Raw genomic sequence first — 18,822 nt, 5'->3', positions numbered from 1 at the left:
CCAGAGCCCCAGCCCACCCAGCCCTGGGCCTGGGCCAGGCCTGCTGAGCGTGTGGGCGGGACCCCTGACAGTGGCCTGGGCCTTTGCAGCAGCAGTCCCACCTGGTGAGGCAGATAAGCTGGAGCCCATTCAGTGGGGGGAATCTGTGTTTCAGGAGGGCTATAGCCTTGCCCAGATGGCTTGGGGGCCCTGGTTCAGCCGCAGCACACAGGGACTCCCATCGTGGCCAGAGAATGGAGACTCTACAGCCCCACATGTGGTCCAGGAAGACCATCCAGCACCTGAGACCCCAGAGCCCTGAGGCCATAGACAGGGCACCCTGTAGCCCCTGGCCAGCCCCGCTACATCACCACCATGAGTTCACCACCCCAAAGCAACAGCATCCAGGGGCTGGCGATCCAGCAGAAGCAGGTGCTGCAGGGGCCACTGCTGACCAGACTTCCGTACCCTGGGGTCAGGGTCAGGGTTGGGGAGACTTCAGCTTTTTGGATGATATACCCTTCCCCCCACCAGCCCTTCCAGGACCATGGTGCCCCTGTGCCTCTCCAGCCTTCCTCTCATGTCTGCAGGGAGTGTGGAGGTGAGAAATGCTCCCAAGAAGTTGGAGGAGAATCCCTGGCCTCCCCGGAGCTGGCTGGGATGAGGAAGCAGTGCACGGACCATCACTAAGAGAGATGGAGGCACTGAAGGAGGTCTTCAAGGAGTGTTTCATTGAGCTGATTTTCTTGCAACAACTTCCAGGGAAGATGATGGATTTCTTAGCTTCTAAGAAGGAACATTATGACTCCATCACAGCTCATCTTAGAATGATTTGGACCTTAAGGAAGAGGGGGAGGAGGAGCAGTCTGAAGTTATTAGCAATGAGGTGAAAACTCTCATGTTTAATTACTTGTCATGGAAATGGATATCATGGCTTATACCACCACAAGTCAAATTCAGAGTTGCATCATCTTAGAGCAGGTGTTCTAGACATTTTACTTTTACACCAAAACACTGTTATAGTGACTTGACAGCTGTCTCAGAGATGTGCTGAGGCCCTCCCCATTCATGAAGGCTGGTTTGGGGACCCTGCACATAGCTGAGTCTGCTAGCATCTACCCGTAAGCTGCTTGCCCTTCCTTCTAACTGTCCCTCCAGGCCTTCCCATTGCTTTTCCAGGTTGTGCTGCTCAGAGTGGTGGTGCCCACAGCCCCCCTGCCATGCCCGGTGGGCAGGACTGGCCAGTATCTGAAGCTGAGAATCCTGAACATGCACATCTTGGTGTTAGAGTCTCTGTGTAAGTTACAGGTCTAACTTAGATCAAAATACGTAAGGCACAATTGACAGAATTTAAGGAGGAAATTCCAAAATCCACAATTATATGATGAGATTTTAACATTTCTCTCAGAAAACAACAAATCAGGAAATAACATAGTTACAAGGATATAGAACATGTGAAGAACACAAAGTAACAACATAAATTATCCTGTTTGACTACATATGTATAGAAATATGTACATATGTATGTGTGTGTGTAAAAACTTTCACTCAACAAAGTGAAATAATTCTTTTAAAGGATACATGGAAATTTTTTGTATATCAACCCCAAAGGAAACTTCAATAAGATTTTAAACATCAACCCCATATGGACTATTCTTTGCGTTCAATGAATAAAATTAGAAATCAATTATTATTATCAAATTATGTTTGGAAACTAAGAAAATTACTTCTGATGAATTCATGGGTTGAAGAGAATATCCTCATGGAAATCATGGAATATTCTGAAGTAGATGACAGCAGGAGTGCTGCATCCTCCAGACCATGTGGGAGAAGCTGATGGTCCACTCAGAAAGTCAATTATGTGAGAAACAAGAAACATGGAAGATGAACGTTCTGAAAGCTTTGATGGTCAGACTCATAGTAAGTTAATTTTTCTTAGTGTTTACTTCTAGGTAGTAGAAACAAGTTCTTAGAGAATCTGGCTAACATCTCAAGAGTTTATATTTTACCATCATTTCACAAGAGAATGTTGGATTCAACTAACATTTACTAACATTCAGACTTCTAAATGAATATTTTCCTCTACATCACATTGTTCTCATTCCAGGTGCTTGTGTATTTTAAGTCTACCCTTCTAACATCAGCTCGGTTATCAAACTTTATTAGACCCATAAAATATTTGGGGGCTACTAATTATGATATTGAACCTGAAGTGAGTTCACTTATCGGTTGCACAGGAAGCCAATCTCTGACACCTGGTGTAGTGGAAGAAAGTAGGAATTTTATTATTGCACAGCACTGAGCAAGGAGAGAGGGCAGCTAACGCTGAAATCCCAAACTCCCCGAAAAGCTAAAAGGAAGAGTTTTTAGTTGGGGTTTTAGGGAGGGGAGGGGGAGCATGTGGCCTTGTTGGTCGCAGCTTTCCCAACAGCCTGTGTTTGGCCTTGAGATGCTTGCAGAGAGGAGGGAGCCCATGACCTTGCTGGTCAGCAGCTTTCTCACCAACCTGCATCTCCTTGGGAGGGAGGAGGCAATGAATCCAGGTGCTTGTCCTTGGTGGTGTCTGTCTCCATGGAGGATAGTGGATTCTGGAGCCAGGAAGCCAGAGAGTAAGCAGGGATTGAGTGTTTTGGTTTTAACCCCATATATGCTGGGTTTAATGTAGGGAAACTGATGTCAGAGTCAGTATCCATTACTGATTTCACCAAATTATTTAAGCGGAGTTAAGTAACTTTACCCATGGGTTATGTACTTGGGGAGTTAGTACAAGTGAAAACACACTTTTTAAAACTTTGAGCAAGTTATGTTTATACATTTTTTAAAACTTTAAAAATCATTACATCGAGTTTTCAGAGATTTTTCAGAGGTACTCTAGAAGTCAGTATATAAACCTATATTGATGTGTTAATGCCTTATTTTCATATCTTCAGTATGTTTTGCTAATTTTGCTTCTCGATATGGTAGGATTTCCCTTGACACCTTTGAGCCATATATTTGTAGTCAATGTATCAAAAACTGTAAGTGTCAAGAGAGTGGTCCATCTCTATCCCTTTTAAGCTTTTCAATAGAGTAAACTACTCCATAACATTGAATTTCAGTGTTTTAAACTTGTGTGAGAAGGCTTATTTTTGAAAGGTTTCTGACCTTCCAAGAATGAGCAACTTCTACTAACAGTTTATGTACTTCAACTTTGGATGACTCGGCCCCCAAATAAACTTCAGGCAGAGACCTTGGCATGTGCCCTCAGCACAGACGTCACTCAGAGGGCCTCAGAGCTAAAAGTCTCCTTCTTCCTCAAGCGTTGCTGATTATGTCCCAGCTGGCTGAAATGCCCAAAGCTCCCGCTTTCACAGTATGGTTCTTCTGGGTCAAGGTTAAAGGCTTGAGTACCTCTTAAGAGAACTGGACTCCCTAAGACAAAGACATTTCGCCAATGTCAGCCATTTTAGACATTTTGATTAGCAATTACATTGCAGGTTCCTGAAAGAATGAGAAATGTTTGCACATTTCATTCAAGCTCATTTGATTACAGTTAATTTACTTGATTTAAAAAAAAATTGTGGTAAAATATACATAAAATAAAATTTACCATTTTGCTTATTTGATTTTCTAAAAGTATACATTTTTTCCAGGGCACTGATAAATACTAAGGTTTAGTTTTTATTATTTATGATGATATATATTTGTTTATAATTAGCCTTCTAGACATGTTTAGCTAGATGAACCAGTTTCTTTTCTTGCATTTCCCCTTGTGAGTGTTTTTCTTTCTTTTGAGGAAGATTAACCCTGAGCTAACATCTACCACCAATCATCCTCTTTTTGCTGAGCAAGACTGGCCCTGAGCTAACATCCGTGCCCATCTTCCTCTACTTTATGTGTGGGAGGGCTACCACAACATGGCGAGCCAAGCAGTGCCATGTCTGCAGCCGGTATCTGAACCAGCGAACCCTGGGCTGCCGAAGTGGAACATGCGAACTTAACCGCTGCACCACTGGGCCAGTCCCCACCTTGTGAGCTTTTAAGATGTGAAGTGCTGCTTCACTTTGAGTTAATTTAATTTAAGAGTATGTTCCATTCAATTATCTTAGACTCTGGTCCAGCAGATAATTCCTCCTCTTGAAAGACTCTCATTTACTTAATTCTAAGAAATGCATTATCATGGATATGCAGGTTAACCTTGTCTTTTTGTTCTGCTTTATCAGATCAAAATGTGTTCTTAAGAGATCATACATTTTCAGTGTGTGTGTGTGTGTGTGTGTGTGTGTGTATGTCATTCTCATTCCCCGCTTCCTCACGTGTGTCCTCCCCAGTCACCTGCAGTACCAGCATCCCCTCCCTGCTGGACTCAGCCTGTAACTGACCAGTGAAGACACCTGTCCTGCCTGCCTTGTTACCTCCAGCAATCGAATATGCCTTGTTGAAGTGAAGATTCAAACCAGACTTAAAACAAAGCTTTTCAGTGCTGAGGTCCTAGCTTCATTCTTTCCAGACCACTTGTGACTCAGTAACAGCAGCAACTAACTGTGTGTTCAGCTGTGCTCATCTGAAATCATACAGTGGCAACTCAGTGATGTCCCTTTGTGGGGGACTGGAATCGGCCACCCCAAGATATGTCTGTTTGGCATGAAGAATATTTTGGGCTGGTTACTTTTAAAAAACTGCAGACAGGAAAGAAATGCTGAAGAGTAGAATTTACTTCCCCTTTGTTAAGAGACATTTACATTTGTAAAGGAAATCTCCATCTGTAAAGGTGTGTCCCTCTCTGTACCAGGAAGAAGGGGGGATGACCTTATCTCTAGAAACTCATCAATATGGAAGGCAAGGACTTAAATCTGCATAATAATCTTACTCTTGTTTACTGTACTTGTCCGGTAACTTCCCCCAACATCCTCCTTTGTCCTCAGTTGAAGACGATATTTAATGTGGTGGCTTCTACCATTTTGGAGAGTTGCTCAGTTTTCCTGAGTGTCTCCCGTGTATACATGTTATAAAGCTTAGTTTAATTTTCTCCTGTCATTCTGTCTCATGTGAATTTAATTTGTTGTTTGGCCAGAAGGACCCAGAGTGGGTAGAGGAAAAGTCTTCCTCCCCTGCACTCTCGTCAGTGAGCTCCCACCATCAGAGTGTTGATCAACTTTGAAAAGCTTAAAAATGATTCTCCTTTCTTCCTCCCCTCCTCCCAATATCTCCTTTTAGGTAAAGGTTGTGACAGAAAAGGAAGGGCAGGCTGGTACTCCTGCTGTTCTTTTCTACTTTTTCATCCCAGCAGCAACCATTTCAGGTAATTTTTGGTGGTTCTAAAACATAGCCTTGTCTCAGATTTTCCTGACTCCAATTTGGGGAATTGGTGTTCTCTAGCAAAAGCCAGATATTTTCTAAGAGTCCATCCTTTGTAGTTAAAAGATGTTATTGAGACAACTTTATGAAGAATCAAAGTTTTAATGCATGAATTACGTTATTTTTTCCTACTGTTGTTGAAATGAAGAAGTGTTTGTCTCTGGCTCACTGGCTTACATTTATTAACTTTTGAGCGTGAAATTTTTTCATTTTTATTTGCTTTTCTGATACGTCTGCTTTTTTATGCCTTTTGTATGTTTCTGACCTCTTTGTGATAGATTTTTCTCTTCTCTCTTCCCCCTTTCTTTGTCTGCTTTTTAGAAAAGAAGTAAATTTTCCAAATTACTTCTTTGCTAGGGTAAGTTTATTTTGTTCTTTAGACATATTTTAGGCAATGAGAAGCAAAGAACAACAATTCTAGATTTTTGAATACAAGAAATTTTGTGAGTAATCACCATACTATCTTCCATAGTGACCGTACCATTTTACATTCCCACCAACAGTTACAAGGGTTCCAATTTCTCCACAAGCTCGCCAGCACTTTCTTTTCTTTTCTTTTTTCTTTTTATAATAGTAGCCATCTTAATGGATGTGCTGTATACTTTTAAAGTGTAATAGAAAATAGTCACTGAATACATATGTACATAAAGCTGAAGACATTCACAGTTTTAATATTCAATCAGCTGGCACCATTGATGATATAGAGTTGACGAGGGAGGGAACATTTACAACACAGCTTTACTTCAGAGTGACAAATGTGGTATTGGCAGCACATGCAGAATCCCAGAGGAAGGGTCCCCTGGAGGAGGTGGAAGGACAGGGGGCTCTTGTGAGCAGAGGTGGGGCTGTTCGGGTGGAAAGGCACTCTCCAGCTGTGTCTGGGGGTGCTGGGACCACACACGGACCAAGGGTTGCTCAGCTCCCTTCTTACACCTGTGGTCTTAACAATGGAAACTGAGTTCAGTGTATCTGAAACCCACAAGCTGTGGGGAATGTGAATTTTCTTTAATTTTTGTATATCGGTCGTTATTTCTGGGAGCACTTAGGAAGCCCCAGTTTTCACCTTAACAACTATTTTGTCACCACCTCTTTAGGGATCTACATTATAGCAGATACAAAACAAACAACATTCCAAAGTTTCTGCCCTTGAGTCTTCTTGGAATATAATTTAGAAAATATTAGAAACAGTACAGGACATTGCATAATAATGTGTGAACCTGCTCTCAGCGAAGTGCCAACATATGTGGAATGTTCATTATGTGCTGACATTGGCCAGGAGTATGAAATATAACTCATGTTTCTGATGATCTCTTTATGGAATGTAGGTAAAATATTATAGGCCTGTGTGAAACAATTTGATTTATTTACATATGTCTACATGTACACAGAATTTTTGTAGAAAGTTCTTCTAAAATTTTTACTTCAACTTTAAATTGATATTTTCTTACTGTGCAGTCAAACTTTCTGTAACTGTTTCATTTCATATGCTAGAGCACTACAAATATTTTCCTCAAATTATTTTGAAAAATTTCAAACAGAAAATATAGAAAGAATAGTGCAATGAATGCTAACAGACCCTTCACTTAGACTCACATTTGCCACATTTATGTGTTCTCTGTCTATGTGTCTGTCTACTTGACTCTATCTATCTATTATCTGTCTCTCTCTCTTTCCCTCTATCATCTATGTGTCTATTATCTATCTATCCATCATTTGTCTATTTATCATCTATCTTCCTATTATCTATCAACTGTCTATTCTCTATCTGTCTATCATCAACTGTTTGTTATCTCTCTATATATAATAACACGTTTTTTCCAAATCGTGTTAAAGTTAGATCATGGTGGTTCTTTCCTGAATACTTTATCAGGTATCTCCTAGCAAGGACGTTTTCCTGCATAACCATAATGCTATGTCACACCCATTAACTTTCTTGCATTAATAGTCGAAACTTCCCCACTGTCTCAGAATATCCTCTGTAGCTGGGTTGTTTTGACCCAGGATTCAAATAAGGGCCATGTGATGACTTTAGCTGCCATGTCTGCCTAGTCTACCCTCATCTAGAACAGTGTCTGTTTTTTCCTTCTTTCTCACAACACTTACAATTTTGAAGAGCCCAGGGCAGTCACTCTTAGAGTTGCCACAACTTGGGTTTTTCTGAGTTTCCTCAGTATTAGGTAAGGTTAAACAGTTTTGCCAAGAATATTGTATACACGATGTTGCACAAACATTACTTTAAAATCCAGGCTGGTGGATTGTCAAGGAGAGGCAGACTTGCGGGCCCCTGGAGATGCAGATGCTGGCTGGCTGGGTGGCGCTGGAACGCTGCTGGGTTGAGGCTCCTGCCGGCCAGTGCTGGCACGTGGCTCATGTCCTTGCACTGTCTTCTGGGATCCCTTGAGGAGGCGTGCTCTCTTTCACTAGCTGGGGCTTGGCCTGAAACCCATGGCTTAGCAGTTGTCCATTTCTTTATAACTCCTTGCTCCTTCTGTTCAAAATTCTTCTTCCTAGGATCCTTTTTCTTGCTGTCGACCCCCATCAGAGCCCTTTCCTGGACGAAAGCCAGCAGCAGGAATTAGACACCAAGCATTGAGCTTTCCCAAGAGGCTGCATGAGCAGGGGGAAGACTTGGTGGGCTGGGATGCCTGCCTGGGCACCTGAGGGCTACAGCGTCGGGCTGTGCTTTGTCCTTCCGTTCTTTGCTGGGGTGAATTTGGCTCCTCCAGCTTGCCTTACACAGCAGAGTATATATTGACACATTTTCAAATTCTTTTTGGACTCACACAAAAACAAACTTTTTTAACACTTTGAGTCCAAAAAACACAAGTATTTGACTTTATAAGCAAAGTATGTTTTAAAGTATCTTTTTCAAGCTTTGTTGGCATTTCTGAAACTCAGCTGGTGGCAGCATTCTCAGGTATATTTGACATGGTCCTGCAAACTGGTTTTTGTCATAAACCTGCATAAATCTCCATTCTAAATTGCTCTCCAAAATGGAACGTTCTGCTTGAGGAAGGATCTCATATATCGGGATGTTAAAACAAAACTTTTTTTAAAGATTGGTGCCTGAGCTAACATCTGTTGCCAATCTTCTTCTTTTTCTTCCTCTTCTTCTCCTCAAAACCCCCCAGTACTTAGTTGTATATTCTAGTCGTGGGTCCTTCTGGTTGTGGCCTGTGGGACGCTGTGTCAGCACGTCCTGATGAGCGGTGCCATGTCCACACCCAGGATCTGAACTGGTAAAACCCTGGGCTGCTGAAGCAAAGTGTGTGAACTTAATCACTCGGCCACAGGGCTGGCCCTAAATGTTATTTTATATAAGAATAATGCCGGAGGATCAATACATATACACTTCATATCTCAGAAATGGTCACCCATATATTTATGAAAGTGCCCTAGATAACTTTGATGCAGTCAAAGATGAAGAAGTCTCTGTATAGGAGGTCAAGGAGATGAGTGCCGGAAGTGATTGTGAGAGCGTACAGAACGCAGCCCAGCCTCAAAGAAGGCAAAGACGGGGGTGTGCACTTGGAAGACAAAGCTTCATTGTGCCTTATCCCAAGTATAAAAATATAAAAATAAAGTGAAATACTTTTAGTACATTTCAGATTCTCCTGTGCCATACCCTCTTGTAGTGTTCTATATGATTTTGTCCTTATTTCAGTTGAGTTGGTCTTACAAAACATATTTTTATATATGGTAGATTTATAAAACCCAAATCTCTGTACTTTCTACTCAGTAAATGTTTAGACTCCTGATTTTTCTTCTTGTATTATTCACTAATTACTATGATTTTGTTTGCATGTGAAGATGTTCTTGCTTTTGACATCAGATCCACCCACACTTTTAAGTTTTTTGTGAAAGTATGTTATGGATTAGAGCTTTATTTTTTTCCAAAAACATTATTGACATTATCATTTTTTACTTTAGTTTATACAACCGTTTTTCTAAGCACTAAACTTAGTTTTAACAGTAACACTTTTGATGTTTTTATTCTTACACTTTTTGTTAATGTGCTAACTGCATTTCTTACCCAGATGCTGCTTCTGAGGCCTAATTCTATTGTACTATCTTTAGCTTAGTGGGGAGATTTTTTTTTTGAAAATCAGTATTATATAAGTCAATGCACATTTACCTTCTAAAATGTTTGTCTTCTTATAGCATATACACATAGGGATTCCAGCACCTAAAATATAAATCCCATAGAAATGGAAGCATTTAAGAGACAGCAAACACTGAAGCCAGCAGATATGCAGCAATTAATCAGCATTAAGCAAACAAACAAATGAAAATTGCCAGTCACCTTTAGCCTTTTATTTCAAAACTTTTCATCATTTTAATCAATCAACAAGTTTACAATTGATGGGTTCTATGGGCTCAGGAAAGTGACTGTACCTTATTTCAGTGATCATCAGAACCTGTTGTTCTTATTTAGGAGGAACTAATTTAACATGCTGTTGGCCATTTTGGCCAGTTAGTGCATTGCAGTGGGAGGTGTAGTGAAGATGTCCTCTCATGTGGGAGGTCATACCAGCCTACAGGGAGTGGCGGTACCTGGGTCGGCCAGGGGCTCTGGGACATGGCTCACAGCTCAGAGTTTGTCAGTGCACTCACTAACCACACATGAAAGACTAGGTCACCCCGTTTAGCATCAGGATACCTGGGGAGTTGAATTACTCAACAGCAGCTTTGGAATCAGAATAAAGTGAGATGGATGATCTCAAAAGATGTAGTTTACCCAGTCCTTGAAAAGTCAAGCCTAACTGGGGCTACCTCTCTAGTGACTGTCATATAACTGTATGTGTTCTGCTCCCTTAAGCTATAACTCTGTGACATCACAGTAGCCTGCATTTCTGATGAAAGCAGGTATAGTGCAGCATGAACTCTGAAGACGGAGCCTGGCTCACTGTCCTGTGCTGTGCTTGGAGTTTGATGTCACAGATTCTCCTAAGAGCCCTCGACTGGAGGTGGGCCACACTAGGATGGCTTCCAGCACCCAGGGGTGATCGGGAGTCCCTCTCCAGCTCTGATGCTGACAGCACAAGGTATCTGTGTTGAGACACCTGGCAGGTGCTGGTCCTGGAGCGCAGGCAGTGGGACTGGGGATCCAGCTAGCATTTGGGGGCCACTGCAGACTCTGCCAGACGTAAATAGTTTTTTGGCAGATTGTGCCTTTATGCCTATTTTGTTTACTCAGCCATATGTACAAGCTAATGGTGTTTGCACAGGCTTAGAGATTATCCTTAAACGTGCCGAACACTTAATGCACTTGCATGCAGTCAAAAGGATGTTTAAATTTTACTTTCAGTTCCAGAGACATCTATTATCTTTCAGGCTTTGCAGGACTTGTGGTCGTAGACAGTGGATAAATGAACAGGCAGTTTGTGTCCCAGTAAAACTGTTTATCAAAACAGGTGGCAGGCTGCAATTTAAACACATGAAAAGACGTTCAACATCACTAATCATCAGGGAAATGCAAATCAAAACTGCACTAAAATATCACCTTATTCCTGTTAAAATGGCTGTAATCGCTAAGATTAAAAATAACAAATGTTGGAGAGGGTGTGGAGAAAAGGGAACCCTCATACACTGCTGGTGGGAATGAAAACTGGTGCATCCTCTGTGGAAAACAGTATGGAGATTCCTCAACAGACTAAAAATAGAACTACCATAGGACCCAGCTATCCCACTCCTGGGTATCTACCCAAACAACTTGAAATCAACAACCCAAAGTAACATATATACCCCTATGTTCATTGCAGCACTATTCACAATAGCCAAGACATGGAAGCAACCCAAGGGCCCATCAACCGATGATTGGATAAAGAAGATGTGGTATACATATGCAATGGAATACTACTCAGCCATAAAAAAGACAAAATCATCCCATTTGCAACAACATGGTTGGACCTGGAGGGACTTATGCTAAGTGAAATAGGCCAGACTGAGAAAGAAAAACACCAGATGATTTCACTCATATGTGGAATATGGACAAACACATGGACAAAGAAAACAGTTCAGTGGTTACCAGGGAAAGGGGGTAGGGGGTGGGCCCAGGGGGTGAAGGGGAGCACCTATGTGGTGACAGTCAAGAACTAATGTACAACTATGGTCAGCCCAGTGGCGCAGTGGTTAAGTTCGCACATTCTTTGGCGGCCTGGGGTTTGCCGATTCAAGTCCCGGGTGCAGACCTACACACTGCTTGTCAAGCCATGCTGTGGCAGGCGTCCCATGTATAAAGCAGAGGAAAATGGTCATGAGTATTAACTCAGGGCTGGTCTTCCTCAAAAAACAAATAATAATGTACAACAGTAATTTCACATTGATGTAAACTATTATGAACTCAATTAAAAAAAAAAGAAAATAATAAAGCCAATCTTCCTCCACTTTATAGGTGGGTTGCTGCCACAACATGGCTAATGAGTGGTGTAGGTCCATGCCTGGGAGCTGAACCTGTGAACCCAAGCCACTGAAGCAAGGCACGCTGAGCTTAACTGCTACACCATGGAGCCAGCCCCTAAGTATGTCTTTTTTAAAGCTTCCTTTTTCTTTTTGTGTTCAAACACTTTATAAGATCTCTCCATGTCTTAGTACAGAAAACAGGACCATGTCTATATCTAACTGTTCAACACTCATTGAGTTAGTACCTCTCTGTCCCAGTACACTGTCAAGTGCTTCAGATTTAAACCCAGCCCTCAAAAGAAAGAAGATTTTCTTGCAATTTGGTAATTCTCACATGGGTCATTCTAAGAGAATTTCAATAAAAATGTTCCAAGTTTTTGTAAAATTTAAAAAAAAAAAAAAACAGAAAACAGGAAGGAGGCTGGATTTGGCCGCAGGCTGTAGCTTGTCCATCCTGCAATGGCGAAAAAGAGGAGAGATTGATTCTGGGAAGAGGAATGAGGAAAGCTTCTTGGAGGAGGTGGCGATGGAGCTAGGCTTTGGAAGAGTGGGATTTGGGCAATGGGAGGCAGAGGGGGCACCTTCCAGCGTTGGGGAGGGCAAAGGCAGAGAGTGGAAGAGACAGGCAGGTGTAGACAGGTTGAGCCTCTGGTTTGAGTAGCACCTGAAGTGGGACCGAAGAAGGACAGCATGATGGTGGAGAAAAGAAATGCGAAGCGAAGGGCTTCTGTGGGTCCTTAACAGTGCAAGTGGGTCCCTGAGCGTGAGGAAGACTGCCCTTTAGAGGGTGAAGGACTGACAGGGCAGGGAGGGAGGTGGCTGGGAATGGGCAGACATGGCAGAGCTTTGGGGCAGACCCCAGGGGAAGTGAGGGGGGCTGGGTTCCTGGCCATGGGCAGAGATTAGCCACCCCTGGATTCTAGAAATTACCTTTTTGTTGTTGTTCTAAAAGTTAAAATAAAACTTTTAAATTGGCTACTTTGAGAACTTTTAGAACAGGTGCAACTGCTGAAAACATGATTTTTAAAAAAAACTGTGATCATGTGTTCTAACACAAAACAATTCGAGGTTCTTTTTTGTTTTCTTTTGTTTTTACTATTTGTAAGTGTACAGCCCAGTGGCATTAAGCACATTCTTCTTGTGCAACCATCACCGCTACCCATCTCCAGACCTTTCATCTTCCCAAACTGAAACTCTGCACCCACTAAACACTAACTCCCCCTTCCTCCCCCAGCCCCTGGCTCCCGCCATGCTGCTTTCTGTCTCTATCAGTTGGACGACTCTAGGGACCTCCTGTAAGTGACATCCTACAATATTTGTCCTTTTGTGTCTGGCTTACTTCATTTAGCACAGTGTCCTCCAGGTTCACCCTGTTGCAGTGTGTGTCAGATTTCCTTCCTTTTTAAGGCTGAATAACATCCATATTTGTATACACCCTATTTGATTCATCCACTCATATACCCGTGGACACTTGGGAAGTAACGCAGCTTGGGGAGCAGTGAAGTCCTTCAGTGTCTCCAGGTCTGTTTCCATTGGGCTTTGAAATGTTGAGGGTTTGGGTTTGGTTTCTTGTACTTGCAGGAGTAATGCCTCCACTGCTCAGGCCGCTCAGCTCGCTGGACAGAAGCAAAGGTAGCAGCGGTAAGACCCCTCCACGGGGCCTCGGTGCTGAGCCGCCAGCTTGCGCGCTCCTCCTGCAGCTCCCCAGCAGGCTGCTCCTGCCCCTCCCTGCTGCCATGTCTCCGCGGCTCCCACAGCAGCTCATGCCAGGGCTGCCGGCACAGCACCAAGGTCCGGGAAAGACCCAACCACTGGCCATGCCCCTCGAGTCCCTCCTGCCGGGCCAGCTCTCAGGGCCCCAGCAACCTGTGCAGCCAACACTCCATGTCCAGGCCCAGCGCAGGCAGTGTGCCAGTATTCAGAAGGACCGTGACGACGGAGGAATTGTCCGTAGTCTGTCAGGAATTGTGTGCAGCCTGTCACTTCCGGCCCAGAGGGTCTTTCTAAGGCAGACGGACAGACAGAGCCCACAAGTCGTAGAGGAAAGGACCGAGCCGCTTGGCCGCGGAAAAGTTTACAAGACAAAACGGGTCTCCCTCCGCACGGGGCCACAGCAAAGCCCAAAGACGACACACGGGGGGAGCATGGGTGTAGATGCACGTGTGGTGATAAGAATATGGATTTCAGCAGGGCTTCCCGTCCTCATCAACAAGCAGAAGCACCCAAATGGTGGGGGTTGGGGGGCAGAGACCTCACAGCCATTCCCTCCACAAATCGAGTTCCCCGGGACATCCTCACAGCGCCGTGCTGTGAGTGTGTGTGGGTGTTTAAAATGGAGTAAATGTGGACGTGGAACTGCTCCGTGAAACCAAAATAACAACAGTCGTAGATCTTCTTTGGTCATTTAGAAAATTCTTTTTTTTTTTTTTCCCAGCGGTGCACGTATTTCCCTTCCAAAAAAAGAAGAACGGGAAAGGAGATGTTAAAGGCAAGCAGAGAGAGGAAAACTGTTGCAAAACAAAAGCTGAGCTCCCGTCCGAGGGAGGCCTCCTCCATTGGAGGCCTAGGAAATCATTCTGACAAAATGGAGGATCTCTGTCTTTGGTGTCGATTCCCTCAGAGGTCAAGAGAAACCTTTTCCAATGTCTTTATCAGGAGGAGACTAGAAGTTAGAGAAAAGTATCCTTTCGAGAGCGAGAGAAACAAATTCTGATTTTGCATCAGCTTCCCTCCGATCTTGAAACTCATTGACTTGATTCCATTCTGTCGACGGAAATAATCCGGAACCAATCTATCCGTGAAAATCTGGGTGAGTTTATTCTGACCTAAAATGTGAGGACTGTGGCCCGGGGCCTTTCTTCCCGAAGGAAGAAAGGGCACCCGGGAAGTGGGGTGTACAGAGTGCTTCTAGACCCCCAGAGAGGACGTTTCACATAGGATCGAAAAGTCCCTTGGACGATAGTCGCGAGACTGCTCTGTCGGCACAGCGATCGACAGACACTGCTGGGTGGCAGGTCTGTTGTCTGGGCCTGGGTGGTCACAGGTGAGCCGGATGGTCAAAGGTGAGCGCAACCATCCGTTCCTAGCCTAAGGAAAGATGCCTCTCCTTAAGGAAAGGCCCGAGCACGGGGAAGCTGCTCCTTTCCCTTAAGGGCATTGGTTCTTGCCGTAGGAAATGTTTAAAGCGGATCTACGATGCGATGCGTGCTCGACGGCCACGTCAGGCCCTTTTGGAAAAACACTGTCAGGCCGAATTAGGCCGACACCCAATGGCTTCCTCATAGACTCCAATAGATCCTATCGCTCGCCATTTCTATCTGTCCACTCGTTCCAATTTTAGGCCACTTGACCACGAGCAGACCTTTTTCTCAGATTTTTTTCCCTGTGAGACTTTGATCACCTTTTCACAGACAAAGCGATCTTTACTTTTTAGGCCCTCTTGCCTGAAGGCAGCCATCTCACTTTCCTTGAACACAAAGATGTTTCCCATATTCACTTTTAGTGGCTTTTTGTTTTGTTTTGTTTTGTTTTGTTTTGAGGACGATGAGCTCTGAGCTAACTGCTGCCAATCCTCCTCTTTTTGCCGAGGAAGGCTGGCCCTGAGCTAACCTCCGTGCCCATCTTCCTCTATTTCATATGTGGGACACCTACCACCACGTGGCTCGCCCAGCGGTGCCACGTCCACCCCCGGGATCCGAACCAGCAAACCCCGGGCCGGCGAAGCGGAACAGGCACACTTAACCAGCGCGCCACCGGGCTGGCCTAGTGGCTTTCATCACATTTGTTAAGTAGAATTTTTAACCCTCACGAACCTTAATTTTGGTGAAAACTAAGAAGTCAGCAATTAGGAACTGTCCTTCCCATGAGCATTCTGTCGCTAGGCCAATTTCTAACCACTTGGCAACTTTTAGAAACATGGGATTTCATAGGTTTATCTTTTCCTTTGCTTTATTTGATTTCATCTCACTTTAGTTTTTGGGTGAGGAAGATCGGCCCTCACAGAGCTAATGCCTGTTGCCAATCTTCCTCTTCTTTCTGCTTGAGGGAGAGCGGGCCCGAGGTAACACCTGCGCCCCACTTCCTCGATCTTGTGGATGGGATGCCGCCATAGCCCGGTGTGAGGAGCGGTGGAGGTCCACGCCCGGGATCTGAACCCGAGGACCCCGGGCTGCCGAAGCTGAGTGCAGGAGCTTAACCACTATGCCGCCGGGCCGCCGTCCCCTGTCAAAGCTTTTAATAAAGCACGAGACGTGTTCCTCGATAGACCCAAACGTCTTTTAGTTTCCGTATCCTCACAAACCCAAAGTAGATAAACTTCTATTTAGCCACTCACGTCTCAGGTTCTATCTTACTCGGAAATGATCTACATCATCAAGGAAATTGTTTTTGTCTTAAGTTTGGCACCCAAGCTAATGACTGTTGCCAATCTTCCGTTTTTGTTTTTTCCCCCCTCCCGATTTTTCTCCCCAAATCCCCCCCATGACATAGTTGTCTATCTTAGTTGAGGGCCCTTCTAGTTGTGACATGTGGGACGCCGCCTCCACACGGCCCAACGAGCGGTGCCGTGTCCGTGCCCGGGATCTGAACGGGCAAAACCCTGGGCCGTGTGAACTTAACCACTCGGCCACGGGGCTGCCCCCGTCCGTGGACTTTTTTATCACCTGATTTCACCTCGCAAAACTTCAAAGCTTCAAGTTATCAGAGAGGTTTGGGAAGTTGTTTTTATTTATTTAATTAATTTATTTTTCGAGGAAGACAAGCCCCGAGCTGACACCTGCTGCCAATTCTCCTCTTTTTGCCCCGGGAGAGTGGTCCCGAGCTAACATCCGTGCCCATCCTCCTCCCCTTGATAGGCGGGACGCCGACCACAGCGTGGCTCGCCAAGCGGCGCCACGTCCGCACCCCGGATCCGAACCGGCGAACCCCTGGCCGACAAAACGGAACGTGCGAACTTAACTGCTGTGCCGCTGGGCTGGCCCTTCGGGAAGTTCTTTTCAGGACACAGGCCATAAACTAGAATCACCGCTACAGGTTTATCGGAGTGACATCAGCGTTCGTGGTGGATTGAGTCGTCCCCTCTGTCTCTCCCCTCCAGGGGACAACCAAACGGACGTCTATCGACCCACCCACCAAGGATTCCCCCCGCATGGCACAGCAGGATGCCTGAGAGATCCACGCAGCCCTACAGCGGCAAGTCACATTAGCACAGTCAAAATTCAATGGCAGAGACAAAACGTTAAGGTCAGCGAGAGGGAAGAGAATAACCGGCCCAGGAGCAACGGTGTGAAGAACACGGAGAAGACGGGTCCTAGACGCCGGGGTCCCCGGAGCAGCGATTTCATCAGAGGCCCGCGAACGTCCACGATCTCCACATCACGTTTATGGCCGACTGCGTGTGTGGGTCCTTTGGAATCGACCAGGCTACCATCTGGGCCACTTTGGGACATCGTGTCCAGCTGCCCCGAGCGGTGGAGCTGTCGTTCGAGTGTAAGATGGGGCCCGTCCGGGGAGAGAATGGGGACGGGGAAAGGGAGGCCACGGGAAGTCACAGAGTCTGAGGTGTTTGGGGGAGACCGACTCTTCTAAAGTGGAGGTGATAGAAGGAGAGCAGCAGGATTTTTGGATTTTTGTTCCCTCTGTTAGGTATTTGGGTCCGGAGGAGAGTGGGGCGGGGGGGGGTCGTGGTGGTGGTGGTGGTGGTGGTGGTGGCGGTGGTGGTGGTGGTGGGTGTGAGGCTGAGGCAGGGCTGGTGTTTCCTTTCCGGGTCAGGTGAAAGAGCTCCTCCAGTGGAGGTTTTTGGACAAGGGGTCTGGTCTGGCAGGATGGGAGGTTGCGGGTCGAGCCACAGGGGAATCTGTCGTAGCTCAGACTCGGGCCTTTGAAGAAATAGACAGAGAGAGGAGTTTTGCTCTGTCTGTCACCGCAGCCGGCACCTCAGCAGCAACAACAGAAGGCTTCCCGAATGAGTGAAGGGGCAGGAGCCAGCGTGCCCCGTGCCTCTCTCAGCCCTGCGCCGGCAGGGAAGGAAGCAGGCAGGCAGGCAGGCAGGCAGGCAGGCCTCAGGGCTCCTCCCGTCCTACTGCCCGGTGGTCCCTGTCCCGGCCCCGCCCCCACTCTCCCCCTGACCCTCACCGCTCCCCAGCCCTCTTCTCAGCCAGAGAGGCGATGGGGGGCGGGGCGGTCCCAGAACAAGTTTCCTCTCATCCGCCATCATCTTGCCACCCTGACGACTTGGCCCGAGATCCGGGCTAGGCTGTACCCGTGTGTGGTTTTCCTGTGGACAAGGGGGCCGGTTCACCATTTCGGAGGAAACCCCTAGCCTTCCACTGCCGAGTCGAGTCGGTGGGACTCGCCAGCCTGGGAGGGGGGCGGGGGGAGGGGAGGTCAGGCCCATTCATTCCGACGGGCCTGGTGTCAGGGCTTCATTCAAGTGCAGGAAGCTCTCTCCCATGGCCTCAGGCTCTTTTCCATTGAAAGGCTTTCTTCAATTCCCCCACCCTTAGGCCGCAGTCCGCCAAGGGCCGGGAGGCAGGGAGGGAAGATGTTGGGGCAGGGTGGCTGTCTGAGAAACTCGCCTCGTCTGGGGCAGAAAGAGTGCTCCCCTCCTTTCTCTAACCCTACTAGACTGCTTGAGGATCACGGACGGTTTGGCTCATCGATGAGCCCTGCGTTATGGGCCCGGCAAGCAAACTCCTAACTGGCAACCCGCTGCTCTAGGCGTGTGTGGGTTTTTTGATCATTCACCTTCAAGTTCGCACGACATTGGTCCGTGTCCCCCGCCCCAGCTTCCCATGGGAAATCCTCCGTCTCTTTCCACAGACTCACTGGCGACTTCACACAGGGCCTGCCTCCTCCTCCTCCTCCGAAGGAAGGAAGGAAGGAAGGAAGGAAGGAAGGAAGGAAGGGGCTGACCCCGTGGCCGAGCGGTTGAGTTTGCACGCTCCGCTTCAGCGGCCCGGGGCTTCGAAGGTTCGGATCCTGGGCTCGGACACGGTACCGCTCATCAAGGCACGCTGAGGTGGCGTCCCACACGGCAGAACCAGAGGGACCCTCAAAGAAAATATACAACTAGGTACTGGGGTGCTCTGGGGAGAAGAAGAAGGA

At 46.1% G+C, this 18,822-nt stretch overlaps 1 long non-coding RNA gene across 1 annotated transcript; it reads right to left on the bottom strand.

Annotated features, from left to right (window-relative positions):
• Positions 1-17,401: 17,401 nt before the first annotated feature.
• On the bottom strand, positions 17,402-18,582 carry LOC139045297 (uncharacterized). The gene is made up of 3 exons (XR_011503356.1): positions 18,463-18,582; positions 17,978-18,075; positions 17,402-17,594 (listed from the first exon to the last, which is right to left on the bottom strand). It is a non-coding gene; the product is annotated as an uncharacterized lncRNA (long non-coding RNA).
• Positions 18,583-18,822: the final 240 nt, after the last annotated feature.

The sequence above is a fragment of the Equus asinus genome, chromosome 5 (genome assembly GCF_041296235.1).
Source record: "Equus asinus isolate D_3611 breed Donkey chromosome 5, EquAss-T2T_v2, whole genome shotgun sequence".
NCBI classification, from domain to species: domain Eukaryota; kingdom Metazoa; phylum Chordata; class Mammalia; order Perissodactyla; family Equidae; genus Equus; species Equus asinus.
Note: the sequence above shows the minus strand (reverse complement) of the source record. Positions and strands in the feature narration are given on the sequence as shown.